The 17,574-nt window shown below is 38.0% G+C and overlaps 1 protein-coding gene and 1 long non-coding RNA gene across 2 annotated transcripts in view; one reads left to right on the forward strand and one right to left on the reverse strand.

The window, feature by feature from the left end:
- The window catches only part of LOC139712986 (uncharacterized), a 159,595-nt gene that overhangs the window by 29,355 nt on the left and 112,666 nt on the right, over window positions 1–17,574 (reverse strand). The gene's annotated exons all lie outside the window — the stretch shown is intronic.
- Window positions 12,675–15,743, forward strand: LOC139712984 (uncharacterized). The gene is made up of 4 exons (XR_011709606.1): window positions 12,675–12,956; window positions 13,420–13,564; window positions 14,329–14,420; window positions 15,052–15,743. It is a non-coding gene; the product is annotated as an uncharacterized lncRNA (long non-coding RNA).

Below are 17,574 nucleotides of genomic sequence, written 5' to 3' on the forward strand. Positions count from 1 at the left end.
TATCATCAATCAAGAATCCGCTGGTATCTGGCCGAGTAGTAAAACTACGCCAACATCCAGATCAGCAAACGAAGATAAAGCACAGTCCATGAAATGCTGTTTCAAAATAACAGCCATCAGTCTTCGGTGAAAGGAGTCCAATGCAATGTCACCTGATTTTACAGATTTGCAAACAATCAGACACACAAAAGTCAACGTCCTATTTCATCCTCAACCCCAGTAAAAGAAAAGAAAATGAACGAGCTATTTCTTTCAAGAAAAAAAAAATCCTATTTCAGTTGCCAAGATAACATGCTCATATGACACAGCATTTGAAAATATTTAATGGTGATTTCGATCTTTCTTATGGGGTGTTGCAAGAAAGTTGCAATCAATTGCAACTTGCAACTGATTGTCACTGGCCAATCAAAATCATTGTTGCATGCATGTCTTCTTAATAGGGCAGACCCTGAGCCAATCAGAATGGTTGTTTCAAAATTAGCAATTATTTGCAATTATTTGCAATTGATTGCAGTTTTCTTGCAACACACCATTAGTTTTATCTATAGATTTGTGTATTTATTCAGCCATCTATTTAGGCATAAATTCATCTCCATTACCTGTATTTATTTTCAATATGTTTGTCCTCATTCCATCGCAATCTCATCTATATTATACCTGGCTGTCTGCATTATCTATTTTCCATCTGTTATCTGCATATCATTCATTTTTTGAGTCCGCCAATCTCTCAAAGTTTGCCCAAACACGGCCATCATCTGACGGAGAGAGTCCTAACGAGCTACAAGTCGTCATAGAAACCGCCGGACTGAAGAGGGAAGCGCAGCCAATCAATTCTGAGATTAATTCGTTGTGTCAGACAGAATGCCATGAATGCATTTCTCTCCCCTCGGATCCGGCTCCAAGTCCCCTCCCTGCATCCAAATTTGTCTCCGTCGTTCTACAATGCGAGCAGATCGGTTCACTGCACTTCAACGATTATCATTTTGACAGCAGAATTTCTCTGCATTTTTTTGCACTTTTTCATTAGTTTCAACTGATAAACCACAACTAATCCAAGAGCATCAGTTTTGTCTTTACTCTCTCTACTCTTGATGAAATGCACTGTTTCAAATAAAATGCGGTTAGATAATTAAAAAGATCACTCTCCAATTTCACTCTCAATCCTCATGAACAATTATTGTGGCATATTGATTTCGTTGACCCTATAATTTCCATATAAAAGCAGTGGGTGACAGATTATAAAATCCATAAATGACTAGGAATAGGACTCTGGGCAATTATACCATTTGGCAGTAAGCTGAGGCATTGCCATGGCAACCACTTATGAGATGAAGTAATTTCTACCTTCTGAACAGCTCTATAATGGACCAGAGAGGCAGCCACTTTACACCTCTGCCTGCACTTGTGTTGCTGTATGGAATTAAATATTTATGTGTGGGTCTGTGGGTGTGCGTGCACATGTCTGTAGGCCTATATATGCATAGGCCCTATATGTCATGGTGTGTGTTTGTGTGTATATGTGTATCAATAATTGCCTGTGAATGACAAGTCACACAGAATGTGCACACCACAAAACAGAGGACAAACATCCATGGAAGACAGTCCCCAGTTGTTGGGAAAAATCCAGTGGATGCACCTGCACTTGGGCTTGGGCCAATAAGGCTTGTCATTGAGAGTCGAGGCATTGTAAAACTTGAGAGGACTCCACACAAAAGGTAACTGAGTAATGAACAAAATATACAAAATCATCAAGATGTGATTGATGAACATGATTTCACAGAATTCCACATGGCATCTACAAGTTTATTGAAACTTTTCCAGTAAGAGCACACATCTTCATCACATCATCCAAATGAGAATGTGAAACACTAACGAACTGCCAAATTTTCATAAAAACAAGAAAATTAAGTTGTGGAGGTTGGCAGCAACATGGCAAAATACCAATATCTATTAAAAGAAAAATAAAAGCTGAGATCTCTTCCTACTCGTACATGGATGAATTAATCTCTGCCTTGTTGCATTTGTAAGGTTTCATATTTTTTTCAGTGATCTTTTTATTAATTCCATTTCCTTTGAAAATATAAGTTTTAAAAAAATACATATCATATACATAACATTTGTCATAAATGTTCATGAATATATGAAACATACTTCATGAAAACAAGCATTTCTGTTGCAACACACACACACACACACACACACACACACACCTACACTGTACAGATATCATGGCTCGACACTAACTTTTTTGTTTGGTGGCCCGATGGGGCCACCAAAATCCTAAATTTCAAATTTTTGGTGGCCCGAGAGAAAAATTTGGTGTCCCGAAAAAAAACAACAAAAAACATTAAAAGTCCTTTTTTTTTAATGAGTCAAATATTTAAGATTTGTGATAGTAAGAATTAGAAGTTAGACATATCTACTCATAAATAAACTTCAACAAACTTGCAACACTCACTCTCAGGCATTCATTCAGTCCTTTTCATCCATCCTTTGAACAAATTTAACTGCTAATTTCCGGCGCAAAAAGTTACAAATTTATTGACACACTTTTCAAAAAATTTTGGTGGCCCAAGGCGGGCCACCAAATTTGCCTTTTTTTGAAATTTGGTGGCCTGACTTTCATTTTTGGTGGCCCCGGGCCACCGGGCCACCGTTAGTGTCGAGCCCTGCATACAGATGCACTTTGATATACTGTACAGTTGTATACGCTATATATTTAGCAAGTCTAATTTTTTGCGAACCGGGACTTCACAACAATTTTGCGAGGGGTTAAATTTATAATCGTTGAGTCCGTTCTGCACATTATACATGTATTCATGTCAGGATCAGATTTAATATTTTCATGTGTTAAGAATAGCACCTGACTCATGAAATTTGCGGATAAGAAATAAAAACCTTGCTAAATATTTGGCGTATGCATTATCTACTTTTTGCATAGTTGATATTTTGCTCTTTGATTCAACCAGCACTATTGTGATGTATTGCACCTCAGGAGGATCCCAAAAATTGCCATTGTCATGGTCATCTCCATTAAAGTTGAAAAGAGAGAGCAAACTATAAGAAAACAACAATAATTTAAAACTACATAGACTGACAAAAAGCCACTTTGAACTCACTGAATGTCTATTCAACATGCAGCACCCATTCTTCTACAGCCAAATCAAATCCAACCCCCCCCCCTTCAGACGCAAGCCAGTTTATACCAAAACTCAATAAAGAAATGACATATAAAGAATCATTGTACAGCTGACAGACCATTCAGATGCTATTGTAAAATGAGGAATGTTCGCGTGCATTTTAATTTCGCAAAATTTGTGAGAGCCAAGATTCGCAAAATTAAAATGCATGTGAAAGTTCTTGTCTACACTATACACGTTGAATATTAGAGGCAACTCGTGAAAATTTCATGCCGCGAAAAAGGCCGTCAGCTCCAATTCGCGAAGATTTCGTGCCTCGAAAATATTGTGTTTTACAATAATCTCAACGTTCTGTGCAGTTTCCCACTATGCATGCTGGTATGGTCATGATTGACAGCTATGGGGTCACCTTTCGTGCTCGCTCCCATTAAGCCCCGCCCAGTTATACCGTTCTATGGTCGCCATACGTTCAGACGCACAATGGACACGACGGAATGCTGATTCATTATCAAGTTCTAGTTCGAAAGAGCATCGTTTCGTTATACGTTGTTCCTTTATGTATACATCGTTTCGTTAGTCAACGTTCAGCATGTAAATTTATCGTAGAGCCATACCGTTCTAGTATAAATTTTTTGCATCTGAACACCCTGCACTATAAATAGAGAGAGTGAGCAAAACCTAACACTCATACTGAGCTCAAACCCCACCTTCCCACTTCATTTCTCTCACCAGTCCAAAGCTGGAAATGCAGCATACCGTCAAGTTTCTATTTTTCGTGCAATGATCGAATATTATCCTTCCATCATTTTGGCCAAAGCTACCTGTCGACACTTCCATAAATTTGCAGGATTTCAGAAAGTATGCTGCACAAAAATGCCTCATCTTGACAGATTGAATTTACCCTTTTTTGTTTCTTGGATTCTTAAACATCTACTTTTCACTGGAAGAAAAAAAAAATATAACAAGTAGACAGATAGACATCTGATTGTGTTGTACCCTGCCCATGTAGGAATGCCCCTCAGGTTACACCACTAAGTTTCATGAAATGCAAAATCCGAAAGCAAAATACTTGCTTACCGTTACTTTTTGAACATGGAAACTGAGATTGGAAAACAAAACCCTTAGGAAATGTTGATTTAGCTTTTGCTCCTTAGTCCACCTTTGTTTGTGTTCTTACACCTACTCTCTCCTGCTTTGTGCACAAATGATGGCATTCACTTATTACTCCGCAAGTCAGATTTCACCTTTTTTAACAGGGAAGAAAGAAACAAGTTCTTTACTAAGAAAGAAACAAGCCCCTTTCCTAGAAATAAGAATGAGTCACCCCAGTGTGATGCTGTAACAGAGCTACTTTTTGTGTCTGCCATCAGTGTGTGTGGCACTAGCTCTTTCATTTCCTCTGATTCAGTTGAGAGCTTTGAATAAGAGGGTTGCCATAAACCAATGCACTTTTGTTAGCATAACGAGTACCTGCACACTAAATGTGACCCGCTATAACACAAGGATCTAAAGTTGCTGACGGCTGAGCCGAGAAAATCAAGTTTGAAGTCAGATCAATTGGTAAAAATGATCGGATTTCTGTTTTTGGTATAGTTTTGTAGTCTGATGTATCATCTATCATCTGCTGAAATTTTGAAGCTAAATGATCGAAGGAAAGGCAAGAAAATAGTGTTTTTCTAGACCATGATTTTTTGACTTTCGACGGAACAGAAACGTGTCCAAAGATTTGGATATAGCGCCGCAGCTAGACTCTGCCCCTAGCAACGACGGGGTGATCTTATTGGTCAGCGTGTGGCATCCTGGTGATAGCGTTAGAAGGAAAACTTTGAAGGTGGTTTTCTCAAAATGCTGATTTCCTAAACCACTCGACATGCGCTAATAAAATCATTGATATCTCCACAACTGAGTACTTTTACGAGTCGTGTTATATGTGAAATTAAAGTGGAATAGTAAGCAAATAATATCATGTCATTTTCAGAAAATTGTCCTCCCCGACTTTTGAATCCTTTTGTTGAAGCGGGTCACAAATAACATACACAACAAGAGTTGATGTCACTGTCTCATTTTAAGCTTTTCTGATCTTAGAATGAAAACACTCTTTGACAGTCATAAATCAAAGCACGGAAAATACTGGAAAAAAAGTTTGCACAAACTGAGTGAGTGACAGCAATCTGAGATGACATAAAATATGGCTTCCTACAGAAAATTTGGACAGGCTTTGTAATCTTCTGATGAGGTCAGCCTTTGAGTGACCTTTCTTCACACCATCAACAAGGCACACTCTTTGAAAAGAAAATTTGTTTTGAGTTTGTGTAAATCCATTGCAGTGATTTTGTAATCCATGGAATACAATTTTCCCTCAAAGGGATGATAAATATCAAATCAAATCAAATTAAAAGAGAAAGAAAAGCTCACTTCAACTTTAAGGATTCTTAAAGTTGTTGTGTCACTTGCTGCTTCTTTTGGGCAAGAAATTTGTGACAATGTTTCTCAAATTTGCATCATTTTGAATTGATTCTTTTGGTGTGAAATATCCATGTCATTCAAATTGACAACTGAACCACTGAAAGGCTCATTCCTACAACTGATAATATTTGTGACCGTGCACCTCAAAACGAACAAAAAGTCGCACACACTGATTTTGCGTGAGGTCTGAAAATAAGTGAAATGGGTCAACCTAGCCGAACTTGACTTTTTCATATTTTCTGAAAGAGCGGGTCTTCTTTTACATTATGCTAAAATTTGGTATCATAAAACGGGCAGGAAAGTGTGTTTTTTTAGCAGTTTATCTCGAACATTTTTGATAGAATAGTGTGATTAGGTGTGTCTTCAGAATCCCTTTTTCATTTCTGAAAAACCTTGTCCACACTCTTCACTTTCAACTCTAATAACTTTTGAAAGGATAGTGCTACTGCTTTGAAAGTTGGCATTAATTATGGACAGAATGTGTTAATGAGGTATGCTTAATTTCAGTTTAATCTGATAATCCCTTCATTGTTGTTACTCTGGTGGTTTACTTCCTGATTTTTGTCCCATTCATCGCACAGCCAGCATGGTTTGGTAAAGATTAAGCGCTTGAATAGACACTGTACTTCAGAGCCTCTTTTCTCAGTTCACACTTTTCCTGAGTTTGTGCTTTCTTCCCAATATTTAGATAGGTTAGGGGAGTCCATTTGATTTGAGTTATACATCATTTTAAAGCTTAAAGTCTGCTCTCTCAGAATATGGTCTTAACTAAAAATTCATGTCTGGCCACTATTTGTTTGTTTTGAGGTGCAGGGTCACAATTGATAAAAAAGCAATTTGATATATTACTCTATCCTATATGACAGACCCATCCAAATCCAAACACACATAAACCATACATGTGAAATGGATTTATACTATAGATTATAGCACAAGCAGTATATAGTTTCTGAACATTCAGAAAGTAGGAGGCAAAAAGCATTTCATATAAACAATTTCAAAAGTATCAAAATAATATCATGCACATCTCAGGTGTATACAGGACATTGTGTCAAGACTAAAGGTCTGCCAATCACGTAGAGAGGGGAACAGTAAAAATGACGAAAAGAAAGAACATTTACCACACTCATACACAAGTCCTTCATGCTATTGTATAATATACATGTATATGTCAGCAGTTTCTTTTTTTGTGTGTGTAAGTTCTCCAGAGAAGTTTCAATAAATTTGCCTCGTTTTAGTTAATTCTTCACAGATCTGATTAATGGAACATTCTGTATCAAACTTCAAGAAAAAAAAAAACCTTTGACTTTAATTTATCTTCTTCTTATTACCTTCTTTCTCTTTTCTTTCTTTTCTATGTCCCATTACCAAAACAATAAAATACTTGGGCTTTAAGGATAAGAGAGGATAAAATGAAAGAAATTTGACACTGGAAACTAAGGTGTGGAGAAAATCAAAAGGACATTTCAGACAGTTTTTGGTTTTCTCAAAAGAAGAAGAGGAAAGAATTTGAAACAGAGTAGGAGATTTGCACAGGTAATTTGGTCTTAGCAGAGTAAGATCATGCAAAGGGTTTCTGCATTCAGCTGGAACAATACCTGCCTCAGACGCAAACCTTTTAGGGCAAATTCCAGAGATTATATTTCAGCAAAAGTTGCCCAGCTTTAGAAAGACTGGATCAAGCATGCCCTCCTGTCCAGGTAAGTCCTAATTGCAGGGGAAGGTTAAATTGAGTTCACTAGGCTTTCTCCATGGCAAGTGTAAGAAGCCTCCTCCTTCACAATCTTTGAGGAGACTAAAAATGTGCAGTAAATTGTAATTTCCAGTGTGAAATAAGAAATGCAGACTTTGGGTATACTTCAGAGATCTGACATCCACTAACAAAAAATTACTAGGATATCATGATATAGTGTGCTTTTGATTTTGTAAATAACTTTACTGTTCACTCAACATATTTGCAAGTACAATATTTCTTTTTCAAAAATAAAGATTTGCACAACAATTTTATAAGTGATTGAAATCATGATCGAAATCCACATTGAGAGAGTGAGAAGTATTATCACTTTTTGAGCAAAAAAGTTGGCAATTTCTCACCTTTGGACGATATACAGTGACTTTACGATATGGGAGGCAAAATTTGCTATTAATTTTGTGAATTTTGGTAGACTCGCTACTATGTGCAAAAATAAAAGACATGGTGAAACATACCACGTATTAATATACAATGTATGAAACCTTTCTTCTACGTAAGGAGATATCACATACAAACTCCTTGTACTATGTGTGTGTTTGTGTGTGTGTGTGTGTATGTATGTGAGTGTGTATAAATATGTATAAGAATATTATGTCTTTGAAAATACTAGTACAGTGTACTTGAGACTCAACCAAGAGAGACCTTCAACTCAAACTGGGAAAATGTCACATCTCCACTTGCTTCCATTTACATCACAGTTAGCTTGGGGAGAATTTTATGGCCTCTTGTTTGCCAATCACACAAGCTCAAGAGGGTAAAAAGAAAAAGAAAAAACAAGACATAGCCTACACGGGCTTAAATTTGGATGTATCCCTTCACTTATCACTGTTGCTACCCATTACTCCCTGAGAACTATCACTATATTCACAGTAATCCATCATCGCTGAGAATCATTCATATTAGCCAGCAATTGAACACATATTATCCCTGGAAACATACATTGTTGTTTTTTCTTTCTTCCATCTTGTGTGCTGAAATGTCCTACCTACACTAAGAATGTCTATGTGCTGAGCTGAGCTGCATACTGGGATATGTAATACACTTCACTGTGGTGGCACTTCCACAAATTTGAGCTTGAAATGAGGTAACTACCATACAGCAAAAGGAATAATCCAGCCTGTGTGCTGCATTAATCACAGAACACTGTGCATGGATGGAGAAAATCATTAATTACTTGAGAATTCACTAATTATCACTAATGAGCTCTCACCATGCATCATGAGCTCTGCATTGAAGGAATCAGTTTACTGGTTTGCACTTATTACAAACTGCCCCCATATTCTTTTGTTATCAATTAGCTTACAAGCCAATGCATACTGCCCTCTGGGGTATATTTATATTGATCAGCTTCACATGCTGTTGTAAAAATTTAAAAGAATGATGTCCAACTGGCAAACAATGCAGTAAGTCAACCATTCAAGTTTGACCAAAGAGTTAAATTCAAAATTACATCAGGAAAAGACTTTACATCCTTGCCAAGAAAAAAAAAAAAATGTATTCAGGAAAAAGGTAGTGACAGGCAAATTGCAGCAAAATTTATCTCAAAATTCAAAGATTCTTCGAGTTGAAATTGATGAAAATCAGAACACCAAATCAGCAACATTTTGGAGCAGAAAAATAGTTTGAAGAAAGCAATGTGAGTAAGAGAGAGAGGGAAAATTCTAAATCACCCATTTTAGGGCATGTTATTCAGGGTTCTAAAGAATATAGCTGTCCATAGGCAGGTCTGATTTTTCTCAAAATGTCCACTGAACTTTTGTGTTTGTTTTCCTGCATTCCAGCGATAAAGATCTCTTCTTTGGTTACATTCTCCTCTGCAAAGATAACAGTGTGAATGCATACAAGAGTTGGCATGACAACTACATACATAGTGTGGGCTCTAAGACTGCAAAAATTTCTCATATCAAATCATAATTCTGGAAGAAGGTTCTAATCATGTTTTAAGTTACAGGCATGTTTAAACACCGAAATGACAATTACTCTCTTTGGTAACTGATTTAATACTGGGCAAATGATATTTCGTAGAACAGCTGTGTCACAAAATCTGCACCACTCTCAAAACACTTACACATAAGAGTACATAATTGTGCATACACATCATGTGGGAGTGAAAAGGTCAAACGAAACATCACCTCCTCAATCGCATTTTAGAGGACAAATTATTCACACCGCTAACATGCACCCACAAATGTGCAAAACTCAATCGACTGTGGAACTCTTCCCACCCATAACTGGCTGAATGCAATTTTAGAAAACACGTTTGAGGGAAACATGATTCAAGTTTGCTTTCAGACTTGTCAAAAAATAATGCAATTATAGCATGAAATATGTTTCTAGAACAAATTCATGAATGAGGTTTATTCTGAGGTCTAAAACTCTTCACAGACTGTTCACCGGCACACACGGTATCCACACCGCCATGCTTCTTTCTCCCATCCCACTCTGTGGCCCTGAGAGAGAGTTCGTACGACTGAGTGGGAGTAGCTGTTTGCCCCGCGACTGTTTGGAGAAGATGGAGTTACCTCCCAGCCCTACAGCTCAATCCGACTTTGATTTCAGAGAAAAATTGCTCCTTCCTCGTAATGAGGATGTGCAGGGGGAAGAGAAGATAGAGAGATACGATTTAATGCAAATACACAAAGAGACGGAGAGAGACAGAGAGAGAATGACAGAGAGAGAAAGAGAAGGAGAGAAAGAGAGAGAGAGAGAAAGAGAGAGAGAGGGAGAGAAAGAGAGATAGAGGGAGAGATGGAGAACGTTCTCTAGAAAGGGGGGGGGAGATAGATACTGATAGAGAGAAACATATAAATCATATAAACATATATACACATATGCGCAGAAAGAAAGAGAAGAGAGATGCAAGGAGGATAGAGAAAGAAAGCTGATATGAGGTACAGAATGTGGAAGAGAAGACACAATAGACACAATGACAGCTACACCACAAAAAAAAAAACACCCTCATTTTTCCAAAATGGTTGAAATGCTCATGCATCAAAACTCGTGGAGGCAGCCAAAATTAGAGCTGTTTTTGATACAATGCTTATTGAGGATGAGTCTTGAGTATACTCAGGCAGGGGTCTAGATGGGAAATGCGTGCTGTATCAAAATCAGTCCGTCCTCAATGGATTAATTCTCTTAGTTTAGGTACCTAGACTATTTTGAAAATAGTGAGAAAATAGCTCACACAGGCCCAAGAAGAACTTAGTGGAAAAATTTACAACTACATCTTTATGGGTTACCTGTGAAACACTTGGAAATCACAAGTGTGGCTGACAGATGTTTGTTAACAAGCAAAATCTCAGCAGGCTTATTACAAATGCGTCGAAAAGTAGCACGCAATAAACCAATTTCAGGTACAATGTATTTTATGCGCCCAATAAGGTAAACACAACCATGATGCTAAAAGAAAGATGGATTGTTCAGTTAAAAGTTCATTACCTTGCATACCTTCAGACTGGTTGATGGCAGAATGCATGATTTCATTTCAGTCATTTAACCTACTGCTTCAACATGGACGTAAGTGTCCTGTGTAACATTTCTGTGGGAATTTATAATCCTCTTTATAGAGATAATGAGTTAATTATGTATATGACAACTTTTCAACAGATTTAAAGAAAAAAAAAGGCCAGGAGAAGTTTTACAACATTTTCAATGAACATCAATGAGGTTAACAGCAGTAGTTACTCTCTAAAAAATTTCGAGTGAATAATTCACTCCTCGGAAGGAGTGAATAGAATTTCACTCAATTAAGAGTGACTTTCACTCGTTGTCGAGTGAATTTCACTCTTGTAACGAGTGAAATTTGTGTGAAACCCATTCGCCGAGTGAATTCCGAGTGAAAATTAAGCCGAGTGAATTCTGAGTGAATACATAATCAAACGCATTTGGCTAGGCCAATAGAAATTGAGAATTCCCCTGTCATGTGTTTACTCTAAGCCAATCACCAGCCGCAATTTCCCCTGGCTTGGGCGCGGGCAGGTTTGCCTGAAGAGCGACGCGTCGCCTGTGCGTGGACTGTGACCCTGTGTGCAATTGCGTGCTGTACGCTAGCTGTGCGTGTATTATGCATAGGATCACAGATTTACGTGCGTGTACTCTAAGTGCAATCGTGAGAATCTGAGCCTGGATGTCGTGATGGACGGGAGAAAATTTCTGTCTTCAAATTGAGTGGGGCGGAGATATTATTCACATTTTTGAAGGTAAGCAAACCATAGATCGATCTAATTATACCTCTCCGTAAACGACCATTTATGTAAGTTACCTTTAGGGTTCTATACGAATAACCCCGGGCCCGTACTGGCGCTCCTTCGAACAATTAATGTACGGTACAATGTCAATGGTTTGTACACAGTTAGCTATATGGGGCTGGTCATATTTAGAACACCTTACGAACAGCTAGAATCCGAGGCCGAAACTCAGCTGATGGTACACGCTAGGTGTTGGGATCTAATAATACGTTGAGTCTTTAGACAACACTTTAATTGTACACGTTGGGATCTAGGGCTTGAACTATTCACAAAAAAAAAAAAAAAGAGTGATGAATGAAACGTTGGTCGTTGGTCATTGAATTGACATTCGTAAGCATATCATCACACAGAGATTACTGTGGTCGAGTGTAGAGATCGAACTTATACTATAGGGTCCTAACTGTTACTGAGCTGTGCTAATTAAAGCAATACATTAGAAGCGCCTAGCGCCAGACACGTACTCTACATTGCTATTGTTGAGTTGACAGCCGAATCACTGACACTGGTCTGTGTTGATAGACGAGATGGTGATCTCGATCAGTACGGTAATAAAGAGTGGTGAAATTTGGTGATTTTTATGATTATTGTTCATTATATACACTGTATGTAGTAAAAAGGACTTTTATTTGCCGCTACATTTGAGCATCCAAACAGCTGGAAGAATACCACGTACACTAGCTCCCACGTCATGTGTCGTGATACTGTACTAGGTAAGAAGTATGATGCGTGTACTGTTCGTGTTAAGTGTTGGTCCACTGTGACATCGCACTTCTATCTGAAGATCAGCGTGCTCACACATCATGGAGATCGATCCCCTTGTAGCAGACGATGACTGGTACTATTTTCAACATTGTTTTTTATGAAAGTTACAGGTGACCTTAGGTATTGAAATTTGGCAGAGATCATCTTTGGGTCTTTAATTCTAATATTATATGCTGATGTAGCTAAAAAAAAGTAATAGGCCTACTAGCTTTTGTATTGGTGCTCACTTAGTATTTGTGTGGACAAAACAACTGCATGGTCTTGTGGAAATGAGTTCTACATCCATTTCTGAACCTTGTGTTTTCATACTTTCCTCCAGATAAGGACGTAGACATGACAGCTCTTCGGGAGTGATGGTGATTTAAAGGAACTCGGTGTAGGGGTCATCATTTGGAGAACAAAGACAGATATTGATAGCTGTACAGTCTCTGTCACACGAAGAGGGTGCAGATCACCAGATTGCAAAGTACCAGATGTGGTCATACAACGACTAGCCATTGAATTCAGGGTTGACGAATGCTGGAAACACCGGGCCAACATCAGCGAAGGAGCCTCTGAGATATGGACTTCCATTGCATTAACCCTGCTGTAAGCTATTCTGTTGTTTTCCACAATGATTAATGAAGGGAGACTAGTTTGAAATTGATTTATATTTATTTTACATTCTAGAGTCTTAGTAATTACATAAGAGGCTACATTAAGAGACTGAATGCTTGGTTGGTTTTATTTTGTTTGAAGAAATGATTTTCAAGATACTTCATGGAGCAGTTTTGGAGCTGTCCTTCCCTCTGACAATGAATGTCTTGCAGGTTAGTACTTGTATTTAAGAAAAATGTGTACCGTGTACTTGCCGTATCGACAGAAGTGAAAACCATGTTATGGTCAGTCTTGAGTTGTGTATTTGAAAGTAGAGCTGTTGCTTATGTCAAATATGTATGTTAAATGATTTTGCTCTTCAAGTTTATAATGTAAACTGGAGGAACCTACTATCCTCATGCCATTTGTATTACCTGGTATTCATAAAACCATTAAATTTTACTTATTTGCCCAGGAATTCAACACACACATCACTTCAAGGGGGAAGAGATACTTCAAAAGCTGAGGGAAGGAGTTCTGACTGTTCTGAGGAGACATCTGCACATCAAGATCATTGCAGCATATTTGTTGTTGAAAATGGAAGCAGAAAACTGTACAGCGTAAGTTCAATTATGTAGAATATTATTATTATTCATATATTATTATTATAATTTGAAAATTGGTCTGGAATACCAGTTTCCCATTGTCATGTCTTGTACTACAATGTACATTTCCATCCAATATATAACCATGTAATTTGCCTGTTCATTTGGTTTTGTTTGTTTTTTTTGGTCTTCTCAAGTATAGAGAAAAGCAGACTAAAATTTGCCCCCCCCCCCCCCAAAAAAAAAAAAAGGAAAGAAAGTAGAATGGACCGGTAAGTGTAACATTGTTAATGAAGTGATGGTTATAGATTTAAAAATAAAGACTGGTATACTTGTATAAAACATGTAAACAGAGTGTACGTACAAGACTCCACGCTGACTTATTTTCGTGGTAGCCCCATCGGGCCACATGTATATTGATTTGATAATAGTCCCAATACTTATGATTTAATCATCACAATGATTAATAAAAAAAGTGGGAGTTGATGTGCCATGAAGTTCAATGGATAATCACATCTTGTATAAATTTTTCTACTAACTGTGCACATTCACACTTAACCTATCTGCATGAAATGTTCATATGTATTAACTGATATCTGGCTCAAGTAGCAATAAATGTACTTGAAACAGTGGTACTGAATAGCAATAGAAATTAATGCCAAGAACAAAAAAACATAAAAATAGTTCAGCCCCTTAAAAGATTAAAATGAGGGCCAAATTTTTGATTTTTGCGTCGTAGAATATGATTAACATTTTTCTTGCTTTCTTTTTAAATTCAGATACCAAGTAGTGAGCAAAGGATGTTGTGGCCAAGGCAGTTGCGATGCAGTACCCCACTTTGTGAGACACCACACAAGATGCAAAAGGACATGTAAGTTTATACTCGTAAGTTTATGTGATCTACAACTTTTTTTAGCCCTCTTTAGCAGAAAGATTAAGTGACATACATGGTATCTTATTCATCTAGCTTGCAAAAACTTCAACATTTTCAACTTTTCTCAAGAGCTAGTGGACAGAATTAAGCAACCAAACGAGGAGTTGATCATCCTTGTTTAGTTAGGGGGCAAGGACCCAAAGTTTTTCAGATTATGGGCATGACCTCCCCCCCCCCCCCCCAAAAAAAAAAAAAAAAAAAAAATGGCCTTTACAGGGAAATTGCATCTATTTCTTAATAAACTCATTGTGCAAATATACAGGCAATGTGGGGATTGTGATGTACCTTCTCATAGATGTCTAATAAAGTTGTGTGCAGATTGGCCTGATTCCATGACTTGGGTTCGATGAACGTTAACTTCAACGTAACGTAATGTAACTTAAGTTCCACATGCCAGTTGCGCCGTTCATTTATAATAAACCTATTCTCGTTTTCTTCCATAAGAATGCCACTACATGTATTTCTACTGCTATCAGATCTTCATCAGTTATAGTCAACTCTGTGCCAAAGTCAAATTTGTTGAGACTCAAGAAAAAGCTTTGACTTACAATGCATTTTTATATTTCAGGAGTATACCTGTATGGCAAGGATCATGGATTCATTGAGTATCGTTTGAAGACCTTGAGGAGCTATGACACCACACATCACCTCAGGCAGAGAGAGAGAGAGAGAGAGAGTAGTTGCAGCTCTCACCAAGCCCATTGACCGAGCACCATTCCAACGTTAGATTAGAAGCCCAGTGAGAAGAGACAGCTACCATCGGTGTGTAGGTCTAAATACCCTTGCTTTTTCCTCTTTTGAGATACAGCATATGCTCCTCTGACGTTGGAACTTACATTCTTGTTGAAGAGTCAGCCTCATCAGGCTCAGCGGTAGTTTAGCATGAAGCTGTTACCAGGATGTACTGCAGCACTTCAACATTAAAAGTAGAACTGGGCTTGCCGACGAAAAGAGTTTGTTGCATAGAATGTGTGATTGTTAATGTTTTAAATTGTGTATTGTTGTATATACTAGTAACTGAAAATAGTTTTGACTTATATAGTAAAAAAAATATCCTCTTCATGGCCACATGTTAATCAATACATTCATCTGTGAGGTGTTCCAAGCATATCAAAGAATGTTTGGCCACACACAGCTTGGCATTCCGCATGATACGAATCTTGCTGCGCTCATGATTAAGCACCCCCTTCTCTCCAGGCAATTCTGACTTGCTTTAATAAAACCTTTTTATGGTCTGATATTCAAGAGAGAAAACTGTTGACAGACACTCGCATGTAATTTTTTTTCTTTCCCTCATTTTTTTTTTTTTTTTTTTTTGGGGGGGGGGGGGGAATGCTACAAATAGCAGCTAAATAGTAGAATCTTCCAATGGTCATCCATGCTCTTGGGATGAAGATCATGTCTCCATGTTGTGATTAAGTTACCACATACGTTTGTCACCCCTTTGATTAGCATTGATGCAGTACAATATGCATGTGCTCAAATTTATTGCATCCATCTTCTTTGGAGTAGGGGGAAAAATCTTTTTAAAAAATGAAACAAAATTGATGGGAATCATTGATCCCTAGGGTTACGGGACCCAGAGTTATTTTGTACATTTTCACCTTTATGTAATTGATGTACTGTACTTTGAAAAACTTGTGGGTAGAAGCTCAATTGGTTCAACTTCTTTTTCCACGAAACATCTGCAGCCCATCATTGATAAATCCACGGCATTAGAGTAGATGGAGTTAAATAGATTAGTTCACTAATGTGCCAAGTCAAACTTATGGATAATTCTTCCCTTGATCTCGTAACAAATTATTAAGATAATGATACCAGAGAGTGTCATTAACTACTCCGATATCACGCATTACATCGTGTTTTCTCTGCCACAGCGATGCTTACCGTCTTTGGTAACCGAGGAGCGGTTGAATCTTGTTATCATGGTATCCGTAGAATTCAGAGAAAAAAAGAAATATAGCCGATCTTCGAGGAATTTTGTCATTTTATTTGAGCAAAGAGGTTGAGACCTTCGCGTGCGTAGGTGAGGGGTTGTAATCAAATACCGGAGTGTGCGCACGGAGCTCTTGGGCTGTAATTACAGGGGCGTGGAGGAGCGCGCATTGAGGGCATATTTGCGCGTGTAATCATCATTTTGGCTTCTAACAGCTCGTCTGATTGGATGGAATAACAATTAGATGGGAGGGACCTAAGATAATTACAGGGGACTTAATCATACCTTAATTACGTCCTCAGAATACCGATTTTGCCCATGATTAAGGGCCTATTAACTTCACGACTTAATCACGAAGTTAATTACAGACTTAATTCCTGCAATTGACAATCATATTTTATAGAGTGTTAGCAGTGATGTCACAATTGCCCACCATAAGGCTGTGTTCACATAGAAGTATACTATTTGGGTATTTGGGGCTCGTTTTCAAGGCACGCGAATAGCTTGAATCGAACAATAGGATTTCCTAACACCGGTTCACATAAGAGGGCACTATTTGAATGTACCGAATAGCATAGAATAGTATAGCAAAGTGGGAAATGAGCTTGTTCGATTTTCTTGCAGCGTATACCGTCTCTCGTTTATGAAATAAGGACAATTTTGGTCTGGATTTGCCCTTTAGCAAAAATAAGCATGTAGACTGACATTCTGATGCAGTTTAGAAATTGTTAATAAGATTTGCTGGGATGTAGGAGGAAGAAATCCTCACTGCATGGGATGGCGAGTTGACGGTGCGGGTGATGGTGTACTGGGTGCCCGAATAGCGAATAGCGAATACCGTATACTTCTATGTGAACGCAGCCTAGTGAAGTCAATTGCCTAAACCGACTAGAAATCAAGACTGCATACAAAAGCTGCAGCAATGTTTACTTCAGGGAAACCTAAGGCAAAAGAACACCTTTGTTAGAGAGGCATGCATGAATGAATATTGATCGCCTTTGCTATGGAAGCCACCATTATGGTGGCCAACATGACGTCACATGAAATCACTCTATAAGAAATTCAGTTTGCATGCATTAGTTGTTGCTACATCTGGCAAAACTCGGAAGGATTACAAGTGTTCAATATTGTACAATGATGCCTTATTTAGGTGAA

Source organism: Diadema antillarum, unplaced genomic scaffold (genome assembly GCF_040938485.1).
Source record: "Diadema antillarum isolate AM-2024a unplaced genomic scaffold, OU_Dant_1.0 seq00001888_RagTag, whole genome shotgun sequence".
In the NCBI taxonomy this organism is placed as follows: domain Eukaryota; kingdom Metazoa; phylum Echinodermata; class Echinoidea; order Diadematoida; family Diadematidae; genus Diadema; species Diadema antillarum.